Here is a 23,771-nt window from a genome sequence, read left to right as displayed (position 1 = left end):
TCAGAGTAAGTTATTAATAACTTACAGAAATATTGCAATAGTCAACCTCCCACTTCTTGGACTTTGAGGTCATGGTGGTTAAGGCTGCTCCGACTTAACAAGTCAGAAATTCGATTTCAGGGGGCGTTCCAGCTGAAAGTCCCAACTGGGAACTCAGAAATTTCGACCTCCCGTTTCAAATGGAATACAGCATAATATGAGTCTGTCAGAAGCAGACACTACAGGAAAAACAAACACAGAATTTGACCAAACAATCTCGCCACAAGGTCAACCAGCAGCTGCTCTGGAGCCGTCAGCTATATAACATGATCTTCCTCAGAGCAAAGAGCAGAACAAAGACTATGATGGAATTGCAGAAGATCAAATTTCCTATTTTCAGATGGTTTTTAAGGGGCCCACGGTGGCTTCAAAATTGACCTTGGACACAAAGTGCGAACTTGACAAAGCTGTTTCAAAAAATCAGAACAGCAAATAACGAAATTGCTTTGTCAGCTACCAAGGTTTCCAACAATAAGGCTGAACTTTCATTCTCAGAAGCAATAATGTTTCTGTTCCGAAAAACAGGAAAGAAAGGCCAGTGAGGGACGGTGACGATTTTTGTCGTGATCCTTAAAGCAGCTTCATTTTTAGTTTCTGTTGGTGCGTAACCCGAATGAGTTACACTTGATATTAGGATGCATGAATAAGCGACAGTTTATAAGATGCTTATTAACATTAATGTGCATTAATAAGGTTATATAAGTGTAATAATATCATAATAAATATGTTTATTGTAGGTTATAGGGCATTTATAAGCACTTACAAGAAATTATACTGCTTAAGAAGGTGAATAAAAGCCTTATGAGTTTCTTATAACTGCACTACAAATACACCTATAATGTCATTATGTCATTATTAATCTTAATAGGCATTGTTCACACTTTAGATCCAGTAGCCTCAAAAAGCAATGCATAGTTAACTGTTAATGAGAGTATAGTTAAGTGCTGATAAATGCATAATTAAGCATAGATAAATCTTAATAAAGCAGAAACACAAACCTTGTAAAGGTTTAACAATTAAATCATATGTGGTTCAGGTAAACTCACTAAATGTGTTGTTTTCATTAACCTTTTTAAACAGTCTATAAATTTAACAAGCTTTTAAATATCTAATAATCTAACAATGTCTTGATTATGCTATAACACTTACATAATCTCACTAACATATATTCATATTACTAAGAATCTTAAGGGACTTATTACCCATTAATTAACCCTTATGGCATTTAAATATGCTGTAAAGTGTTGCCCCCAAAGGAAATGAAACGTATGACAAGCTGTGTGCAGTACATGATTAGCGACACGCTGGAAGATGCGAGCCCGGCTGCCACCACCCACCTGAAGGGATGACTCACTAGGACGTCCTTTTTTAATGTCTGGAACTAATGGTGCTTCATATATGTTGCAGCCTGTCAGGCTGGTATAGCTTCATTTGTTGACTTATTCACAACCTGTCATCACAGCTGTGTTTCTGCATTCTCAGAGCAATGACTGCAGCATTATCATAACTGACAGAACAGATGACAAAATTTACAAAAATAGAGTTTACTCTGCATGAAATTCCCTTTAAAACACACACCACAATTGGCCTGGTGTAGTTGGAACCCTGATCACATTACTGATAACTGATAGTGACATTTATCCTCTGGTACATCCTCTGCTCTGGAAGAATTGGCGACCGCTGGAGGAATGTCATTATCCAGCGCTAAAGCCGGATAAGAGAAACCCTTTGCTACTGATTCATCGTATGATTTTCCTCCCAAAAAGCATCTATAGAGCGAGTGATGGCAACCGAGCTTCCCTGAGAGAATATTAGAGCCGTCAGGGTCCTTGAGCTCCTAAAGGAAGCTGTGGGACTCAGGCACTGAAGACACACAGAGATGATGGGAGTTCTCCCCAGGGAGCATCCGGTTAAAATTCAAGGACTCTCCCCGTCTCTCATTTTTGCTCCCTCTAATGCTCATCTCACTCCCTCTCTCCCTCTTAGCGAGGTCACGGCTGAAAAGTTTCAATGATGCCCCGGGAGGCCCGAGAATAATCATCCAAGTGTGCATCTGCATCTATGGCTGTGTTTCCAAGCGCATGATTGACCTTATGTGCGCACACGGCTCGTGTGTCCATGTTTTTGCTCATGCGGAGATCATGTATGGGCGTGTAGGTGGTTGACCGCTCGGTGGCCTCTGTCGCACCCTCTCAGGGTTATCAGATCCCCTGCTGATCGGTCGTGGCACCCTTTCGCATCCCAAACAGACCGTGTGATGTGCAGCGATAAGCTCTTTAGCCCGTCCCCTGTGATTTCCCCTTCGTAAAGTATCGCAAAATGCAAACCGAGAGCTTGTGGAACTCGTTTTGGGGCATTCAATAACTGCCATTCCACATCTAAGACTGTGAACATCGAATGCGAGTCAGAGAGAGTGAGACGGAAGGCGCTCCGTAATGAGATCAATGGCTGTCTTTGAAGGAGGAAGCTGGTGAAATAAACTGTCTGTTGCATGTTGTGCCATCAAAGCCTTTCAGCAGAAATCTGCAAAAGAGCATCCATAATCACCACTTACGTACTGACAAACAAGCTTTGGAACTGGAAGATGCACAAACCTACAGTGTCAACAGACATATTGTAAACATGGCTGAGGAAAAAGACACAACAAATATACACACCACAACCACATATGCTCAATAAAATATCTTGTTTTCACTCGCATTTTTCATGTGTTGAAGAAAAATATCTAAGACTTCTTATATGCAGACAAAAGGTGTATTTCTCTCAAATTTTGTCAAGATAATCCATCAACCTGACAGGTGTGGCATATAGAGATTTGTATTGCACAGGTGTGTGTTGGACTAGACACTCTAAAATGTGTGGTTTGATCTTGAAAAAATACATTTATTGGGCACTGAACGATGGCTATTTCTAATAGAGCTACAGATACATTTTTCTTCCCCAGGAGGGCAAATGTGACGAGTTAAAAAATACATAATACATTCATAGTCTGGTACAAGTTAAAAAATATAGTGAGTTCATGGTCTGTCATGATGTTAAAAACTCTGATGAGGTTGAAATGATAAATACATTCATGAGTGGAATTCTTGAGGATGGATTTCATTCATGAAACAGTTCAAATCTGCTACACGCTTAAGGAAGGATTAAAATTATTATTTTAGTTTCATTTTATTTTGAACATGGTCAAAAACAACATATTTCATGAAAAGAGTGTAGGATGAAGTAAAAAGAAACTTGTCAAGTCCTGCCCTTTTTTTATACACTGTCAATCAAATCATAGAAAACACATTCAAAACAAAATGAAAGAGGAAAAAAAGAACATTTGCATAGAAACAAAAACAACAAACAACTTACACATTCTGTTTCATGTCCCCGTCTTTGTTCATCTATCCTCTGTTCAATGTGTTATTTTTGAAAAAATGTGTGGAAAAAAAGAGTATTGACATTTTTATTGTGTAATTTAAACTCTAATAGTGTTAACCTGTGATCGACAGAGTGGTCTCAATCTGGTAGTCTGACATCGACTGCTTTGTCTTCAGGGAATCGCAGTAACTTCCTCATTAGAGTAAAATTCTCACAGAGGAAACACCACACTTATCACTCTTGTAATTATTTCTCGTCATTTATCAGGTGTGTTGTGGATTTTAAACAGAGTTGACATGTTGCTAACATGTTGAAATTACTATTACATTATTGTGACATCTTGAGTTAATTAATGCTTAGTTTTGTCGACAGTATGAAGTGTGTGTGTGTGTGTGTGTGTGTGTGTGTGTGTGTGTGTGTGTGTGTGTGTGTGTGTGTGTGTGTGTGAGAGAGAGAGAGAGAGAGAGAGAGAGAGAGAGAGAGAGAGACAGCATTTTGTGCTTGTATAACCTGTTCAATGCTCTTTCGTGAGTTCAGGTGAAGTTTTTGAAAGATTACTGAACTGTAATTACTTTTGTACTTTACAGTAATATGAGAAGGAGGAAAGTTATTTTGGTAAATACTGTGAATATTATTGTTGCTTGAACAGGGTGTGTTCTCTGACTTACCTGTCGATGTTTGTTTTGCAGAAAGTTAGATTTTTGTGCAAAATTGTTAGAGCAAAGTTCTTTTTGAGGAGACGCCGCTCTTATCACTCTTGTAATTATTTCACCCCTTTTTCAGGGTCATAAACCAAAGTCATGACCCGCCCTACTCTGCCTCTGATTGGCTTACCCTGTTATTCTTACCCTAAATATAACCAATCATTCCTCATGTCTAAACCTAACCAACCCAGCCAACAAGGGCAAAAGTCAGAGGCACAGTGGGGCAGGTCATGACTTTGCCCTCCTGGGGAAAAAAAAAGTTACCCGCAGCCCTGTGTAGCCATATTTCAGTGCCTAATAAATGTCTTTTTTCAAGATAAAACTACACATTTTAGAGTGGCCTTGACGCGTCCCAGAAGCAGCTCTCCACTCCGCTCCGTTTCAAATACGCATCGAGTCTATTTCTGATGCTGTGCCAATTAGCACAGAGCAGATTGAACAGGCAGGAAGTCAGACACAGAAAAGACAAAGAGAATCTGGTTAATTTTCAAAATAAAAGACCCCGTGCAGACTCATGATCATTAAGACAGACAGAAAAGAAACTAACCATGTAGCCTGCTGATCCATGCAAGGAAAAAGGACCTAATCAACAAACTCTGAGCAAGTAACCGAAATGAAATGCTTCTGAAAGGCTGCTGGTGGGGCTTGCAGCCGTGCGGAGAATGGAACAGAACCGCAGCGTAGACGTGCCGAGCTTGGTGGAATCAAATGGTAAGAACATCATTGTGTGTGAACTGTGCAGGAATACCTTACAGACCGAGACTGGTAATTCAGCAAATTTATTTTATCAGCTCAGCCACTTTCACCCTTTAGAGTACACAATATATCATGAGTCATGATCCGCATGATCGATGATTATAGATATCTAATGATCTGAAACTTCACGACAGTGATAGACCTTCAGATATATCTCCCAGGTCTAGCAATGATCACGCTGTTTAATCAGCATCTCTATATGCCACACCTGTCAGGTGGAAGGATTATCTTGGCAAAGGAGAAGTGTTCACTGGCACAGATTTTAACTAATTTGTGAACAAAAATTCAGAGGACTACAGCTTTTGTATGCACTGAAGAAGTCTTTTTTTAACTTCAACTCCTGAAAAATTGGAGCAAAAATAAAAGCGTTGATATTTTTGTTGAGCGAAGATGAAGAGGAACAACCACACAAAGTACGAGGATCCATCCAACGCCAGTCCCGTCTTCTATCTGCTTAGCATGCAGTCCTTCTCAAGGACGGAGAAGACAGAGAAGAATCGGTTCTATCTTCATGTGATAGCGAGTGAACTGGTGGGAGGAAGGAGAGGGAGCAAGAAGGGAGGGAGAAGAAAGAGTGAGCGCTGCAGGAGAGGCGCTGACAGCTCGCCAGTCGAAAATAGCCTGAATAGTGTGGCTCCAAAATAATTCCCTCTTTCTCCCTGATCCTAACTCTTCAACCACAGTGGCTGAATTATTCATTCTCGACCAATGACATGCAGGGACGGGGACAAAGAGTCATTGCTCTATTTTGATTCGCATAATAAATTCATGACTCAATGTTTAAATGGGGGGAGGAATAGACGGAGGATGGCGAGGAGGAGGAAGAGGGATGGAGGGGAGCAGCCGAGGGCTCAGGTCAGGTAGTGAGAGCCGGGAAGTGTGGAACAAGGATGAAACAGGAAGGAGCAGAGGGAGGGAAACAGGAGATTGAGGAATAAAGGGTCTCAAATGAAAAGGATGCGGAGGGTTTGGAGATTAATACGTTAAAGTAGTTTCTCGGTAAAAATCCACACGCATGAAGGTGCAGCTGACACAGCATATTAACCTGGGATCAGCTGAGAGTGAGGCTGACAGGCTGAGGGGAAAGTGAATCAAAGGCTAAAGATGATGAATACCTTATTGGCCCAGGTATTATTATATTATTATAATATATATATATGTTTACTGGAAATTATGAAAAAGTGGTGTTGTATTTGGGGATTAAACATTTACACGTTCATGTATTCTGTTTGAATGAACCACTGGCTCCAATCAAGAGTGTTGTATTATGGGTTTGTAGCCTCGATGTTGCTAAGCTAGCAAGGTTCTTCAAATCCCTTATGGTGTGTTTTGTAGAGTTACAGGAGAAATCTGTATTACATTTACTGGAATAAATCATAAAATGACCATAATGTGTCATCAGAAATCAACTTAACTTCAAAAACCTGCTTCACTTGACACGAACGCTGCAACCGCGGCGTTTCCCTTTAAAATTTCCACTCCAGACCGGAATAACAGTTTTGTATGTCCGTTTCACGTTAATCGAAGTTGAAGTTAATGCCAAATTTTTGCCGAATGAGTAACTGTTTGTCTATGAGTCATAAGAAACCATTAATAATCTTGTAGAAGGTGTAGATGTTCATAACTGTTAATCTGAGTAAAATGTTAATGCAGGCAGTGAGACAGGCAGCCACTTAACTCATCGTCCAGAGTGTGTTATTTCAGAGCGGTGGGCTTTTGTTTTCAGGATAATAGTTGATGATGACAGCTATAAACAGCTGATCAGCTTACAGTGTAGGACTTGTCATCACTGGTTATTGTCAATTTATGAGATTGCGCACATCCTGCGCTATTACAGAGCTCCTGCAGCCCCGCCTATCTCTGCCATGTCTGGGAAGGAGGGGGAGAGGGAAACAACTCGCTTCGACCATATTAAATAGGATTACAACCTATCTAAAATAGAGTCTAAAGCCTGATTCATTAATTTCCAATAACCAAAGGAAGCAAAAGTACACACGTTCTTCACTCAAGCAGAAGTGCAGATACTGGTAAAAGTAGAGGTACTGATTCAACTTCTTTACACAAGTAAAAGTGAACGAGTACAGGCTCTGAAATATCTTCAAAGTATAAGAGTAAAAAGCTGACCTCTGACTGATATTTCTACAGGCTATTTCTGTGCAACGCTAACTGAACCTCATCTGTTCTCTGCGGTCGAGTCTCCCTCTCTTGTCAGATTCATTTTGTTATGTTTGTCGTGTGTGATTGGATACACCGAGGAACCGTCTTTTCTACATGTTATTGTCCCATCCATTTAGGCTAAAATCAGTCTTGATGTTAGGAAGGTAGCAGGCAGTGATCAGTGAAACAAGTCAAAAGCATCTCTGGATGTCTTGATTGCAGAAATGGACCAGGATCGAATCTTTTGTCCGATAAGAAAGAATATACGACCATCACAAATGCCACAAGGAGCTCAAAAAGACAAAAAAAAACCAGCCTGTTAGGAGAGCGTGTGAGCCTGCATTATACTTTAATGGATGTATTGCATGCTTCACTTTTTCTGGGAGCTCAAGTCTCAAGAATGATTTTTTCCCCTGGCGTAATACTATCTCCGGGAAACTTTGCCAACAAGACTTGTTTGATATACTGTAGTGTTTCTGCTCTTCAGAAAGTCGTCTTTTAATGGGGTCAATACAGCAGTTTGCAGAAAACGAGGTACCAGATAATCAACAGACGAAGAGACGAGAAGAAAAAGAAGAAGACAGGCAACTTGCCACAGGCTTTTGTCCTTCCTGAGCAAACAACAGTCACTTTAACAAGCTGCTGAAACAAACTGAGTCAGGGGACACGCTGCTCGACACAGTCAGTCACGCAAGAACATGAGCTAATGAAAACTTCTGTCTGTTCATCTGCACTCCTCTCTTTATGCCTGTGAATGTACAGTAGATGTTCACATTAATAAGGCGTCCCTCCTCTCCTTCCTCTGTTTTACATTTCAAGCAAAGCATCAGTTCTCAGCAGATGCGGCCTCTCCTCTCCTCTTTGTTTTCAAATGCCAGAAAATACCCCGGCTGCCTTGCTAAAGGGCAACAAGTCTCGGACCGATTTTAAACTGGTGAAAAACGCAGAGGTCAGCGTGCACTGGAGCACATGATTTGAGAAGGTTTTGTTGTGTAAACGAGAGAAGAAGCCAAGCAAAGAGTAATTTCATTTTAAAGAGGCGGCTAACCTTTAGCTCTGAGAGAACCTCATCAGATACTGTATAAGTTTACACTGTGACTCAACTGCTGGCCTCTTTCTTATACGTGACACATATAAAGGACAAAGCGACACATATGTGCTGGCATCCCCAAGTGACTTCCACATGCCCCTAGTCCTGCAGGGAGGGTGACGCACATGTGTGCCCGGGTGAATGTGTGTGTGTCTATGTGTGTGTGTGTGTGTGTGTGTGTACACACACCAATGGTGAACAGTCCCCAGGCTTCTGCAAGCCTGTTTGTGTAGCAGTGAGGCAGAAATAATGTCTGAATCTGTGCTCCCTCAGAGCGAAATGTGTGTGTGTGTGTGTGTGTGTGTGTGTGTGTGTGTGTGTGTGTGTGTGTGTGTGTGTGTGTGTGTGTGTGTGTAGAATAGGGGGTCAGTGCTGAAGGACATTACAGAAAATCTGTCCATCTACATTCACCCAAACAATTTATTCCTACAGCGGCGAGGCGGGGAGGATGAACAATGCACAACCAGATTAAAATCACAGAAATCACACTGACAATCATCGTATCTGAGCATCTGTTAAAGATGAACTGAAATTTCAATTCTCTCCCTTTTGTCTAAGAAAGTACAAGTATATTTATACTACAGGGATTACTCATAGTTTCCCATCCTTTATTTTTGCACATATTTGTCATTCTTCTGTGTGTTTCTCACAGCAGTGGTTGACTGACATTTGAGAGCCGCATTAATATAAAAAAGCGTTTAAACTGGGTGTGCTACCAACACTCACTAGACCTCCATTGTCCATGAATGTGGATAAAAAATGTTTTGTTCTATTTCCAAGAAGCCCAGATAGCACTAGATGTGTACCATTAGAAGTAAAAGTCATCCTTTCACAACGTTCAGCATTTGTGAGGACCCATGGTGCTGTGGAAGTTGAATTTCACTCACAAGGTGGGAGCTAGCAAGCTAAGCTAACTAGCTCCCCCTAGGAAAGTGGACAGTAGTTAAATTAGCTCTTCTGCGTCACTGTCAAGCTCCGGCACACTCAGGACAGGATGGAGGTCAAGGTGATGATAAAATGAACAGAGCATCAAACTTCACAGCGACAGATGTTCCTGTAACCTCTGTACTCTCCGGTTCAAATCACAACACAGCATAAGGAACAAACAGCCTGTTTACACCTGGCATCAACATGCTTTCTGGGTGATCGGATCAGAAGTGGACAGCCCTGAGTACAGGTGTGCATGCACCCAAGATGCACTGAGAATGCAGTGAGATCAAATTGTTCAGACCACATGTGAAGGTGGTCTTGGCTGCATGTGGCCACATTCTTCTGTATGCAGTCTGTGCACGTGAAGGACTGCGTACTTAACTGATGCAAGAAGTCACAACAACAACAGGCAAAATGGATGGACCACTACACACAAAATACACCATACGGCCAGAGAATCAGTCAGCGCCAAGGTCTTCTTCTTTTAATTTCCGTCAGACTGGGCACAGGACATGTATTGCTTCCTCCTGGTCTCTGCAAAGGGAAATGATGTACGTGTTTATCTGTGTACATTGCGCCTTCCACTTGTGATCTGATCACTCGAGATGCATGTTAATGCCGGGTGTAAACAGGGCCAGAGTCACATGGGGAGAATCACAGAACGGACTAACTGCAGAGATCAACAGCCCCCAGTTATTTAACTGTCTGTATCTCTGATGGAATAGAAGTGATATCAATAGATATTTTTAGTGCGTGCCTACGCAAACAACAATATTGTCAGTCTGAAACACAAATTCACTCCCCCTGCAGAACAGTAATAGAGTGGGAGGTATCATAATTATATATATGTGTATTAGCAAAACCGAATTTTAATTTAAGTTGAACTTTAATCCCAAATAAACATATTTTCACAATGATGTAAAATGGCCTTTAAGGTATTTTAACACTACTTCAGCTCAAATACCAAAACATTTCTCTCCTGACCTTTTCTTTTCAGTGTTTCACAGAGGGCGTCACATTTTAATTTCTGCTGGGGGCAGAGAGCAGTGTTCAAGAAATGATACTTGAATCATTAAAATCCAATTTGCAGGACCGGGGCGCAACACTCTATCACATCCATCAGCTGAGCCCTCCTCTCCACATCGCAGGAAAACACGATTTGTATTGCGCCTGAACAAACTGAGGGATCACAGCAGAAATCAATAGCAATACAGCATTCATTAACAGAGTCCTTACGGATCACAAAGTCGTTCATCTACTGAGAATCACACATGAAGGAAAGAGGAGAGAGGAGAGGAGAAAAGTGAAGCGTACAAGTGAGGCTGATTGACCTTATGTGTGTAAAGAGCATGCTCCACAAACACACACACACACACACACACACACACACACACACACACACACACACACACGTACACACTTCGATAGTGTTCTTGCCTAGAAGTCATGCAGTTAAAGTTAATGAATAACTTCCCCCCTGCCCTAAAGGTCTGTTCTACAGATGGCATTAGATGGTAACACACCCACACACACACACACACACACACACACACACACATTCACATGCACCCTAGGCCATCAGGACGGTCATTTAAGAAACAGCAGATTTGAGAGTAAATTAAAATTTCAGCGGCACCTGTAGGTTATCACCAGGGCAGTGATGACAACTGCTTTTCCACAATACTGCAGTCATCCAATGCCCGCCGCAGGCTTTATCTTATTAACGTCATCACTGCGAACTTTATTTTGAAGGGTCAATTCCATGTTATTTTTTTGCACAACGTGTTTTAGATCAGACCTACACGGGGCAAGTCAGCCTCTGATTGGTTAATTAAGTCAGGAGCACAACGTCTGATTGGTTGACAAGTCAGGAACACAGCCTCTGATTGGTCAACATTCAACTCAAGGCCTCATGGGATTGCCAGTGGACGGCTAACAAAAAGCTAACGACAACAATAACTGTTTTCAAAATGGAAAAATGGATAAATAATCACAGAAGACATTCAGAGTTGGATTTATCGTCATGGATTTATTTTACCATGTTGCAGTGTACGGTACAGTACAGTTAGTTATGACAGGGATACGACTGCACCAGAGCTTATGCTCCAAAGGTACATAACGTTAGCCCTTCCTGCTGAGTTTACTTTGGGGCTAACCACCTTCACCTTTTCAGCAGTTGGCAAACAACAGACGAAACTGATTTATGCACTGCCCCAATCCTTAAAGAAGCTATGCTACACTTATAACAGTATCCTGCAATAAAGTCCAATAAAGCGTACTAATTTGGACAGTCACAGTAAACCGCCAGCCTGTGGGAATGTGTTGCTATTTTACTGTGGTCAGAAAAAATCCATACTGTCACAGCTCTACTTCTCACATCATTTCAAACCAAAGCAACATCAGAATAACTGGTTTCAATGACACACACACACACAAACACAAACATGTACACACACAGAGGTGAGGATGATTGAGAAAGAGAGAAGAGGAAAATTAGAGTGAAGAAAGTCGAGCTCCTGCGTCCTGCGTGTGGTCATTAATTGAGCTGCATTATTGAAACGTAAGCTAATACTATTTGATCTGCATTAGTATGCAATTAACAGCAGCAGATATGGGCACAAGTGCACTTTCACTCACACACACACACACACACACATGAAGGGTAATCTCATCGACCTGCATTAACATCTGCGGAGGGACAGGACACACAGGTGAGCTGCAGAGCCACAAACTTCACGACCCACATCAACATTTAATGAAGTCTGAGAAACACGAGTCCTTAATTCAAGCAGGGCAGGTAATGAGAGGTGTGCCTCACACACACACACACACACACACACACACACACACACACACACACACACTGGTGGTGGACTCTTATTGCAACAGGTGATGAGAGGAAGAGATTGTTGACACACTTTCTCCTTTTCTATTGGCATTTTTCATCCAGCATACTGCGCTAACATCCAGATAATACTGAAGAATAATCACAGTTAATATTAAAAAGCAAAATGTTTCCTTTCTCAAACTCTAATATGTTTCTTGTTCTGATCACATTTTCAGGTTGGAAGTGAGATTTTTCTAGTTATAGTAATCAATTTGAAATATCAGTGGCAGACATCTTGTGTGGAGAATCTCTGTGCACACAAGAAAAAACTGGTCAGAGCACAGACAGTGAACATGTCAGTAATAACCAGGAGTCAGTGAGTGATCGGAAATGGATCAAGGACATTCACATCTGATGCCAAACATCATCCTGGAACTAAGAAAGCTGTTATCACACAAATGAAATTAAAAAAAAAGGTAAAGTAATGAAACCTGAGCTAGAATATAAAATGCTGTTGACAGCTCAGAACAAAATAATGCTATAATCTGTGTAAAATGTACAGTATCTATACAGGTAAAAGATTATAGACATTTTTATTTTTTATAACACTGGTTCCCAACCTAGGGGGCTCGACCCCCAGTGGGAGTCTCCGAAGATTCACAGCTTCACTTCAATTATGATTTAAAAACTAACTAAGTAGGTTATATAGTGAATTGCATTCAGTACGAGACTGAAAAATCTATTCATATAAGTACAAGTACCCAAAAAACTACTTAACTACAGTAATTTGAGTATTTGTAATTAGTTACTTGTACCCCTGGACTAAGACTAAAAACTCCTTGATCCAACGTGCAATAACTTGCCATTTTACTGAACGTTGTGTGTTTTTATTGTTTGCCTTTTTTGCATTCTGTGTATAATATGTACAGGAGTTATTTCTGTTTTTCTCGTCTGTCTGTACTTGGTTTTTGGTACATGTTGTTTTTATTTGTGCTGTTTTTTTGTTTTTTATCTTTTATCCCTGGCTGCAAGTCAAGTTTCCCACTTGGGATAATAAATTGTCTGAACTGAACTGATATGAACTGTAGAGTGATGTACGTGTCCCACCGACGTCACTTTCAGTTGACACAGAAGCTGCAGTGGTGGTTGCTGGGAACAGTTAAAGTTTTTCACATTGATCTAAAAATATGTATGACTTTGACTCTCTAAATAGACTAAAAAAACATCAGTTTCAGAAACAGAAAAAAATTGCAAAATGCAAAGCAGTGAAGATAAAAACACTACTACCTAGCAGTCAAGGGCTTAAACACAAAAACGCAAAAAAAAAAAAAAACACTGCCATGAATATTTGCACGCACCCGATATCACAATACAGTATCACAAAACACAATATCATAATACTTGTGTGCCCTCCTAATGTGGACACACTGAGGTGTCAAAATACCAGTAAAACCAGTTTGATGAGAGAAAAAAACAAAAGTCTGACGGTGTGATTGGTCCTTCTTGGTCCAAGGACAACAAGCCTCTTCACATTTTGATGCTACGATCTTAAATAGAAGCGATCGATTCATTTCTGCATCATCAATTCCTGCTTGAGAACCAGTTAAATTACATTCACTGATTGAACAGAGAGTCTCTTGAGGTGGCGACAACATGGCCGTGCAGGTCCAAGGCTCAACCTGAAGGTCAATAGATTGCCTGCTTTAATGTGTCCATTGTAAGAAGAAAAACAGTATTTTTCACTAAGCCGGCGCATTTTCATGACTCGTTTTATTCTTCTTTGTAAAAGCAGCCAGTTAATAATTGCTGCTGGCAGAGTGTAACATTAACTGCTGTTTATGTGATGTTGTGGTAAAAGGCTGTTTGTCTCAAACAGTTTATTTCTCTGCTTTCAGCCGTTGAACAAGAAACCTTATTAGGAACTAGTGAGGTGTCAAAGAAATAAGAATCTTTCTTCTGAATGATAAATCGCCACAAAGTGTAAAATAAAGCTTCTTTAAAAAGATTTCTGCATTTGCCAGAGAAAACCCTTGAAAATCAGTCAAATGAGACCTTTTTTTTTTCTGACTTTTAAATGAATCTGTACCCGTCTGAGTCGTCTCTGGTCACAGTGATGATGAACCCTTTAACAGGTAAATTGGATGGACAAACCTTCATGGACTCTGTGTCTCTCAGCGGGTTACGATTTTTGTAATTTGAAAGGAAAGATTCAATCATCCCTGAATTCAATTTGAGAGTTTATTTTAAAGAGATTGAGAATGACTCCAGGGATTGTTGTGCCAGACGGAATAATGAAGCAAAGCTAAATGCTAATTCATTATGAGCGTTAGTAGTCCTATCAGACCCAAGCAGCCGAGAAAACAGAGAGGGAGAGGGGAAGTGAAGGAGACAGACAGATAGACAGATAGACAGACAGACAGCATGAGCGGAAGAATGAACAACAGCGTTGGGGGGGGGGAGGGGTCACGTCTGAGAAAATGCAGCCGGGAAAGTAAATTAAAGTGAGCGAAATGGAAAGTGAAAGGGCAGAATGAGGAAAACAGGTAAAGTGTGAGAGAGAATAATTCATCGTGAGGGAGGCAGCGAGAGAACGAGAAACAGCGAGGGGAACAGGAGGTGCTGAAGAAGGTCGGGAGGTCGTAATAGAGCGGCGAAGGAGGCTGAAACTGCAGAGGAGTTGTACTTCCCACCTGCTGGTTATTTGCCCGGCGACTGAGGCCCTACTTGTTCATTATTGACTGGGATCACGGCCTTTATTTTACAGCCTACATGTGCGACAACACCAGAGGCCAGCATCTTAACAGCCTGATAACCTCTGTGGACACACATTCATGTACACACACACACACACACGCACACACACACACACACACACACATGCACACACTGAGTGGTGATATTACACACTCACTGCTGTTTTGTTGAATGATTCTGGAAGCAAGACCATTAAATTCAGTTTTGTGAGCCGCCTCTGATGCAACAATAAGCCTCTGTACTGTAACTCCACAGTTAAATGAAGACTGATGTGGTAACACTTTATTTGAAGTTGGTGTGTGCATAAGGCTGTCATAACCATGTCATGAACATGAAGGAGTCTTTATGAATGTTTATGACAGCTGTCATTAAGTCAGTTATATCATTTTTTAATGCAAAGCTACATTATTTGAGATCTTTTTGTTATGACAACTTGACATTCATTAAGTCAGTAACATTGTTGGTATGACAACTTGCTATTAATGAAGACAGAAATGTCTTTGTTATGACATTATCAGACTTAAAGAAACTGTTTAGCTTCATGTGTTAACACTACATTATAAAGTCATATGTGGTTGGTTTTAAAACTGCCCATTATGACACCATTATAAGTGTGTCATGAATATTTTCTTGAACCTCAAGTAAAGTTGTACATTTTGGACTTGTCATAAAGATTCCATTAAGCTTTATTACATTGTAAAATTGTTTTAAAACAGTGTTATGAATAATGGTTGTGTTGTTGTGTGGTGTTATGAATTTGGACTTGTCATAAGGATGTTATTAACAGTTATAAGACCAGTTTGACAACAGTGATTTACAGATTTAGCTTTTATGGACAGATATCAGTTAGCTAGTTTAATTCTTGCTAAAGTAGGCTAACCACTACCTGCTGTTAACTCTTAGCTAGTGTTAGCTTGTTAGCTCCATTAGCCATGGTCACCAAATTAGCTCAGTCAGGAAAAGCAGCACGAAAACCAGAAGACGCTAGGTGTCTAGCGCTACTTGCAATCAACAGCAGGTAGCGGTTACCCTACTTTAGCACAAAGTAAACTAGTTAACTGCTGTTTGTCCATCTTAAAACATTTATTGATTGTTATGACAAGTTATAAGAGCATTTGACAGTGTAATAAAACTTAATAACGTCTTTATGACAAGTCCCCGAGGTACCATTTTAATTGAGGGCAGAGAACTGTGCTGCACAATTTGGACTTGCCATAAAGATGTCATTAAAGGTTATAAGGCCATATGTCATTAAATGTTATACAGTCATCTTCAAGTCCAAAATGTACCACTTTACTTAAGATAAAGGAAAATATTCATAACACACATATAATGACACACACAACATACAACAGCTTCATTAAATGTTAAAATATAAAGCTTAACAGGTTCTTCAAGTTTGATAATGTCACATTGTCGTAACAAAGGCATTGACGGGTTATGTTGTCTTGGTTAATGTCAAGTTGTCACAACAGAGACATCTCAAAAAATGTCAACTTTGTAGTAAAAATGACATAATTAACCAAATGACTCTTCACTTCAACAGTCATAAACATTTACAAAGAATCCTTCATGTTTATGAGAGGTGTCATGACAGTGTCATCAAAGTCTTATGCACACCCCTTCAAATAAAGCTTTATCACTTAATTTTTATTGTGTGTGTGTGTGTGTGTGTGTGTGTGTGTGTGTGTGTGTGTGTGTGTGTGTGTGTGTGTGTGTGTGTGTGAGTGTGTTTATTGGCGGTTTGAGGTTGTGTGTGTAGATAGCTGTGGGCGTTTTGCCCTTGTCCATGCATGCACCTCAATCACCATCCAGCAATCTAATAGCAGCAATCCTCCACACAGGACATCCTTAAAACCCTTGGTGCATTTCTCAAGGTCAACCATTATCCTCACACACACACACACATATATATATACACACTCTTGTGCACACACTGAGATCAAAAGCTCCTTCAACACGCCCACACACCCCCGGTCACCTTCCCAATCAAATCCTCTCACTGCGCAGCCCATCATAGCTCCTTCGCTCCTCTCACGCCGTCTCCTCCAGCAGAAACATCACGCTCACATTTTCCTCCCTGAAGCTTTAACCTTCTGTGTTTCACAAACTCCCATGTCTCCTGAACTCCTCGCGCTGCTGAGGGCCCCGAAGGGGAATTCTGGTTCCACACAACCTGCGTCTTATTTTCATAGCTTCGACCGTCGTTCCTTTCGGTTATTATAAAACAACACTCACCAATTTAAGAAGCAGTCAGAGAGGGCAAGGCTCACAAACACTCAGATTACCATACTGCTTTTGAATAAAATGAACAATGTGGAAATGTTTGTGCTCTTGAGACTGCAGGCTTATTTACTGTAGCGCTGAAACAAAGGTCAGAAAAATGTGTTTGGAGGAGAAAACGAAGGCGAACTGTGAAATTGTCCGTGTCAGAAATCCATCACAGTTTACAGACGGATGTAATGGAGCCATTTGATGAGTCACATGCCCATACCATCATTTCATATATGACCTATCTCTCACAGCAGGTGGTCCATATAACTGTAAAGCCTTCACTCATCACTGTACGCTTTACTCCAGGGTTGGTTTGCCATATGTGACCTTTCACTGGCTCAGGCTCAGGCACTGGTACTTGTTCGTTTATAAAGCCACGCTGGGTGAACTCCCGTTATACATTTGCGCTTTGATTGCAGAGAGACCTGACTGGAATCATCATCTCAGATCGCAAGATCTGGTCTTATTGTCTGTGTATGAACAGAACTGGGAGAGAAAGCTTTAACGGAACATCCTTCAAAAAACACTTACAACTAAGAGAACTGGTCTCCCTGCCTGATTTGAAGTGCAATGGAGAATAAATCAGTTGGTACTTGTCACTGTGTGTAGGCATTTTAATTATTTTTGACACATTAATGCTTATCTTATATGTTTAATTGTGATTATTGTTATTATCTGTAATCTTTTCTATGCTGCTCTCTTGGCCAGGTCTCTCTTGAAAAAGGTCATATTGATCTCGCAGGATTTACCTTGTTAAATATGGGTTAAGTAAAATAAATTAAAAAAAACAAACAACTGGTGTTTCTGTCTACATACAATTAAACAGAATTTATTTAACTTATTTTGCAAAGCTGAGATGGCGTATTTCCACATCCATCAGACAAGAAGCAACATTAGCATTCATTTAGAGATGTGTTTGTGTCTACCTCTGTCTTCAGTTGTTCACAATTCCGACAGGATCAAGACCATTTCAGAGCAATCGGTGGCACCTATGACTGCAAGCTATTAAATGTGTTGACTGGACTGAGGATGCGATCAAAACTGCTCGTGTTTGCAGCAGTCACCACTGATAAACTGCTGTGGTCCGCCGTGCTTACATTGCCAAATTGCGCGTGCAGCTTTCTCATTGTTTACAAGCTGTAAAAGGGTCTATAAAATTAGTTTATCAGAGCTTTTTCCCAAAAAACAGCCACCTGCAAGTTTAATGAGAGCAGTGAAATTGAACCAAAGCAATGAAGTTACAGGCCATGAAACCAAAAGATGCTAAAATGCTCTGTAGAGCTGAGAGGAACTGTGGAGTAGGATGGGTCCATCCCGCCTTTCACCATGCTCTTAGTCATTTGATATAAAAGTATAATTTCTGATATGAAAATATTGAATAGAGCAGCTTTAAGGGGTGCTGGAGAAAGACTTTAATGTTGAGTTTTATTGTTTATTGCTGAGTTTCAGTCCCAGGTTGTCAAACACTGACGTGTGATTGACCAAAATCTCCCATCATGTTCTGAAAACAGAGCCAAGCTGAGGAACAGGCCATTTGAATTATATTATGCTTGAAGGTTATTATGGAACCTTTGTCCAGTGGCGCCAAAAATAAACCCCAGCTTTAAATATGCGTTTGTGTTTAACAAATGCTGTGCATCGCAGGCTGTACCGGGGAGATCAGAGGTTTGGGACAGTCTGTACCCAGGCTGCTCAGATTGGTGCCGCATGAGCAAAATTATGAAACAAACTGAAATATGTATTGTTGCAAAATGTTGTAATAAATGTGTAAAACCTTGACATGAGTGTCCTCCCTGCATGTGCTCACTTTTAATATTTGCCTCTCAATTAAGCATTTAGATAATCCGGCTACTCTTAGCTCGATCTGTCTGATCGTCTGACTGCTTGTGCATCTCACTCCTTCGGACTTTATTGTAGCTATTAACTTCGTTCTTTGATCTCAGCTGTTACTTTGGTGAGAAAATATTATAGTAAGCAACAGAAATGATGACCAAATAAGACATGTAGGCCTAATGAACAGAAGTGCTCCTTTGAAGAAATGCAGCACAAGGCTTTTATACATAAATCAAACACCCTCCACTTCCAGTGGCGATCTGAGTCTCTCCCTCTCTTTCTTCATCTTTCTTCACCTTCTTTCCCCAGGCAGGGGTGGCTGAAAACTATCGCTCTGCCACTGTGTCCATTCACTGGAAAAAAGACATCAGCAATCAGCAGCTGTCAACACAGACGCCAAACATTTTCAGCTAGATTTTTACATTTTTCTTTTCTGGCCCGCCGAATTCTTTCTGTCCCATCTATCCATTTGACTCGTCGCCTTCTTCCAGTATCGCCTCAATCTCCTTTTATTTAATTTTATGTCAGTATTCCCATCTTTCTCTTTCTGTTAATTATGTCCTCTTCCTCTTACCCTTCTCCTCAGTGATCCTACAGTGTCTCTGACTCCATCTGTGTCTCTTCACACTCTTTTACAAGCTTGGCAGCAGAAGGACAGTGATGCTATGCTTCAGGTAGCTGTCACACTGCTGCACTAAAAGGGTTATACCGCTGGTGGGAGTGTGTGCTTGTTTTTATGTAAATATGAGAGTTTCTGTAGGAGTCGTACTGTTGTAGTAAATAGGTTATATTGTGGAATCATTAGCAGCGAGGTCTGAGGACAGAACGCATAAAAAGAAGATACAGAAATGGCTTGTAAGACGGGTCAGGATCAAAGGCACAGATCTCATTATAACTTGGAGGGGGTTCAGCTGTTCGTGCTTATTTATGTGACCTTTAACTATGAGCTGAGAGATGTAGAAAGCAGATCGGTTTTATGGTGTTTATAAGGTTCATTATTAGGAGGCAGGTCAGATCAATCGATGTGAATTACCAGCGTTAAAATACCTCCTGCTCCCAGGGGTCTTTCAAGTGGACAGACTGTTAAACCAAACTCCAATCTGAAAAGAGGTGATATATGGTAGAACCATATTTTTTAATAAGTAAAGACTTTAAATGCACCATCACTAAGACTATTATTCGTTTCCATCTACAGGCACAATCAGCGCACGTCATTCACTCAGTAACATCATTAACTAATTAACTAATTAACTTTAATGAAATGTACATGTGCACCACAGATGTACAGGTACAGACTGGCCCAGCACTCCACTTCACAAAATATATAGGGTGGGGGGGGCAACGTACTGTTTTTCAGATGTTGACTCGTCCCCTCTGTACCAGAATTTGCGCCCACGGTTTGGATACATAAAGGAGTACAAAGAATCAGCAGGGAAGAGAGCTTGCGATTGGGGAGGATGTCGGCTTTCTGGCAAGAGTTTCCTCTCTCAGACACCAACAGTAAGTTCGCCCATATGCTGGGAGCGATCTGCCCGCCAGCTCTGTGGGGTGAAGTTTTCTTTTCTGTTTTGTTTTCAAGAAGTCGAGACTGCGAACAGCGATAAAGTTAGAAACCCAAACAAGTTAATGAGGAGCAGGAAATAATGAGCTGATAACATGATTAGAGGCATAATTCTTTGGTACATTGAAAAAAAAAACCCTCAGCTATTTCCCCATTTACATATCTTTTTCAGATCTACTGTATGAAAGCAGCAATAATGTAAAGTGGCTGCTGCGTTCAGGCTTCACTGAGGTCAGTCTTCGCCAGAGGTGGCAACACATTCTTTACTCAAGAAGTACAGATAAAGTAGATATTGGTAAAAGTAGTGGGTAGACTAGGAGTCAAACAAACACATGAGAGACAGAAGTATTACAGGTAAGTAGGAAGGTGCTTCTCCACAACGCTGGGATCATTAAATCTCTTCAGCTGCAACAAGTTTTATTCCTCCAGTCAGAAACATGTTGAGTGATGCCACTCATACTTCACATGGTCTATACATAAACAAAATGATTGTCATTAAATAAATAAGACAGTATTATTATTCAAAAAGCAAACAGGAATTGATTCAAATAAGCCAGTGCCAAGTAGTATTGAAACTTCTCCAGTTAAACGAAACCTGCATTCAATCCTTTTGGTACGCAGCTCTAGAAAAAAAATGACTATTTATAAGGTTTTGCTCGCAGCCAATCGTCACAAGCATTCTTCATGAAGAAGAACCTTTAAAAAAGGTATTGAATAACATACTCCATTTGGTATCACTTTAAAAGTGCTGGTATTGGTGCTGGAATCATAATTTTTTAAACAATACCCAGACCTAAATTTAATGTATTTTTAATGCGTTGCAACCGCTCCATGATCGTGTTGCTGCTGTCTCCAGGGTGGGGTCAGCTGCAACATCTGACTTCTGCTTTTCAAAAAGATATTGTAAGGAATATGTCATATATTTAATCATCTTTAAATGGTATGGGCAATTAGCAGAGAGATGCAAGTTTATCAAGATTCATTTGGTCTAGACCAAACAGTCTCTAAATAACTGAGAGAAATTCAAAGAACAGCAAATGTCCCCACTCTTCCCTACTGATTCAAATTCTTTTATCAAGTAAAAGTAAAAAATGTAAAAAGTAATGATAACATAAAAGAAAAAAGCAGCCCTCTAAAGGACATTTCTACTGGCTGTGCAAACCCAGCCAAGCCTCACCTTTTCTCCACAGTCGAGTCTCACTCTTTTATGTCATTTTTCGTCTTGTTGCCTCTGTCGTGCCTGATATCCACTGATGGATACACCAAGGAATTATCTTTTCTATGTGTTATGGTCCCAGCCATTTAGGATGAAGTCACTTTTGATGTTGGGACAGCTGTATACAATAATGCATTAAAAAAAATAATGTCTATTTTTAAAATAAAGTGTCTATTTGCACCCAGGTGAGAATAGGCACAAGACAGCTATTAGTTCATTCACACCCAACCCCCTCAGTCTCGCTATAAATAGCGACAAATTTGCTATGTACAAGAGGTTGCAGTGGGTAAATGGGTTAAGAACAGACTCTCCCACAGGAGAGTGGTGTTTGAGTCCCAGGTGCAAAAAACATCTGCTGAAAAATAATTGATAATTCCCCTAAAATGCATAAAAAATAAAGTCACAAGTATGCTTTGAACATGTAAGAAGTAGAAACCTGAAAACTCTACTTAAGTACAGTAAGAAAGTATCTGTACTTTGCTCAGGCTCAGGCAGCCACAGTAAAATGGCCATGAAATCCCCGCCTATCGCTCACTTTGATTGTTGGAAAGCCAGACAGAAAACTAGTCAGCCATGCTGTCCGGAGGGGCAGAGTCAGGTAAAGGTAATTGCTTAGCAAGAGAATGAAACAGGCGATAGGATCAGGAGGAAACGGGGAGAGGTGACAGCCTATAATTGGAAACGGAGAAAGAGGGAAGATGGTGGAAAAAAGAAGAAGATCGAGGAGTTAGATAGACGGAAAGATGAGTGGCTGGCTGATGCACCTCATACAAACCTGCTGTCATAAGGCATATGCACTCTGCCACAACGTGACATAACACATGGCCACACATGTCAGGTTACCACACATGGCAGTGTGGGTAAGCAGAGCTATACATGTCTCAGAGCAGAGTGCATAAACAAGTCTTCAGCTTCAGCCACACAACTTATCCCCTCAGATCTTTTAATGTGCACGATTTACAGCTGCACAAATAACTTAATGTAATGAGCAATGTTACAGCCACTAAAACAAGGGTTGAGGAGAGGGTGATGTGTTGTTTAATTTGTCCACGGACGTGAAACATGACAACATTCCAGCAGTGGAGCTTTATTTACATGCATCACTCTGACAGCTTACGAAACCCATTATGAAATGCTGCTAGTGGTATACATTAATGTTATAACAAGACATAAAAAGCATGACCGGACGCACACAAAGACACACACATAATCTCTCCTACTCGTCCTCTTTCCCTTTGCTGCGAGTATCTGAGGGCAAGTAGGGAGACTTGTCAGGGTGGGTAGTCGTCAACCCTTAAGATCTGCAAACACGCACTGTTGCAAGTGTTTCTGAGCTAAAAACACAGCCACAGTTGAGGATAAAATGTGCATGAATGTGTGTGTGACATACCCAGGACTGAAGCGTGGTCCCTGATGCCTCCTCATCTGTCCAGCTGTGTGCATATGTGAATCTATTTTCCTCTCCTCTTGGCCCACAAGTTGCTGTTCCGCACGTGCCGACCCCCTACTCCTCAGGTCCCCCTCAGTCTGTCTCACTCCGAGACCCTGGCATCAGCGGCTGTGCCAAACCTGCCACTCATCCCTCTTCTTTTCTCTCCTTCTCCCTCCCTCCCTCCCTCCTGCCGACAGGCTTGTGCGTACACACCTCCTCTCACTCCTTCTTGGTTGTGGTCCCAAAAAACAAAATGATCCAGGCGCTCACAGGAGGAGGGGGGAGCTCATGTGAGATTGTCCTCTCCTTCAGACTGTGCTCCTCAGCGGGTCAGGGTGGCCTCCATCTCCCCCGGTGAGCCGTGGATGTTGAATTGTGAGAAAAGGAGAGGGAGGATGGGGAAGGAAGGAGCGTGCTGTTGCTGTAGCTGTTGCCTCTGCCTCCTTCAGTGTGAGCGCCTCTCTCTCGCTTGGCATGCTTTTCATCTCTCTCTCTCTCCTCTCTCTCCGCTCTCTCACTCTGCACGTCCCCCCTCCCTCCCTCCCTCCCTCTCTCTCAGTCACTGTCTATCTGCTGCTGCTCCAGCTGTTTGGATTCACAATTCAGTGTGCTGCAGGGCGTACGGCTTAGGGAGTCTCTCTAAACAGCCAGGCAAGAAGAAAAGCGAAGAGACTGAGAGCACAGATTTAGGAGGCGGAAAAACAGCAGAGAGAGATAATATCATTCTGAGAGGGGAAGAGCACATAAATAATGAGTTCCTCACAAAAGACAAAACCCAGAAATGTTAAGATTAAAGTTACTGTGATGCTAATATTTAGCAGGTATAAATTTGCTA

General features: G+C 41.1%; 1 protein-coding gene across 1 annotated transcript in view; it reads right to left on the bottom strand.

The window, feature by feature from the left end:
• The window catches only part of lingo3b (leucine rich repeat and Ig domain containing 3b), a 51,293-nt gene extending 27,827 nt beyond the window's left edge, over positions 1 to 23,466 (bottom strand). The window contains exon 1 of the mRNA XM_084732787.1: positions 22,895 to 23,466. The gene's annotated coding sequence lies outside the window, so the exon portion shown is untranslated. The remainder of the gene's footprint in view (positions 1 to 22,894) is intronic.
• Between the last annotated feature and the right edge of the window lie 305 nt (positions 23,467 to 23,771).

This window comes from Lutjanus erythropterus, chromosome 12, assembly GCF_056507025.1.
Source record: "Lutjanus erythropterus isolate fLutEry1 chromosome 12, fLutEry1.hap2, whole genome shotgun sequence".
Taxonomy (NCBI): Eukaryota; Metazoa; Chordata; class Actinopteri; order Lutjaniformes; family Lutjanidae; genus Lutjanus; species Lutjanus erythropterus.
Note: the sequence above shows the minus strand (reverse complement) of the source record. Positions and strands in the feature narration are given on the sequence as shown.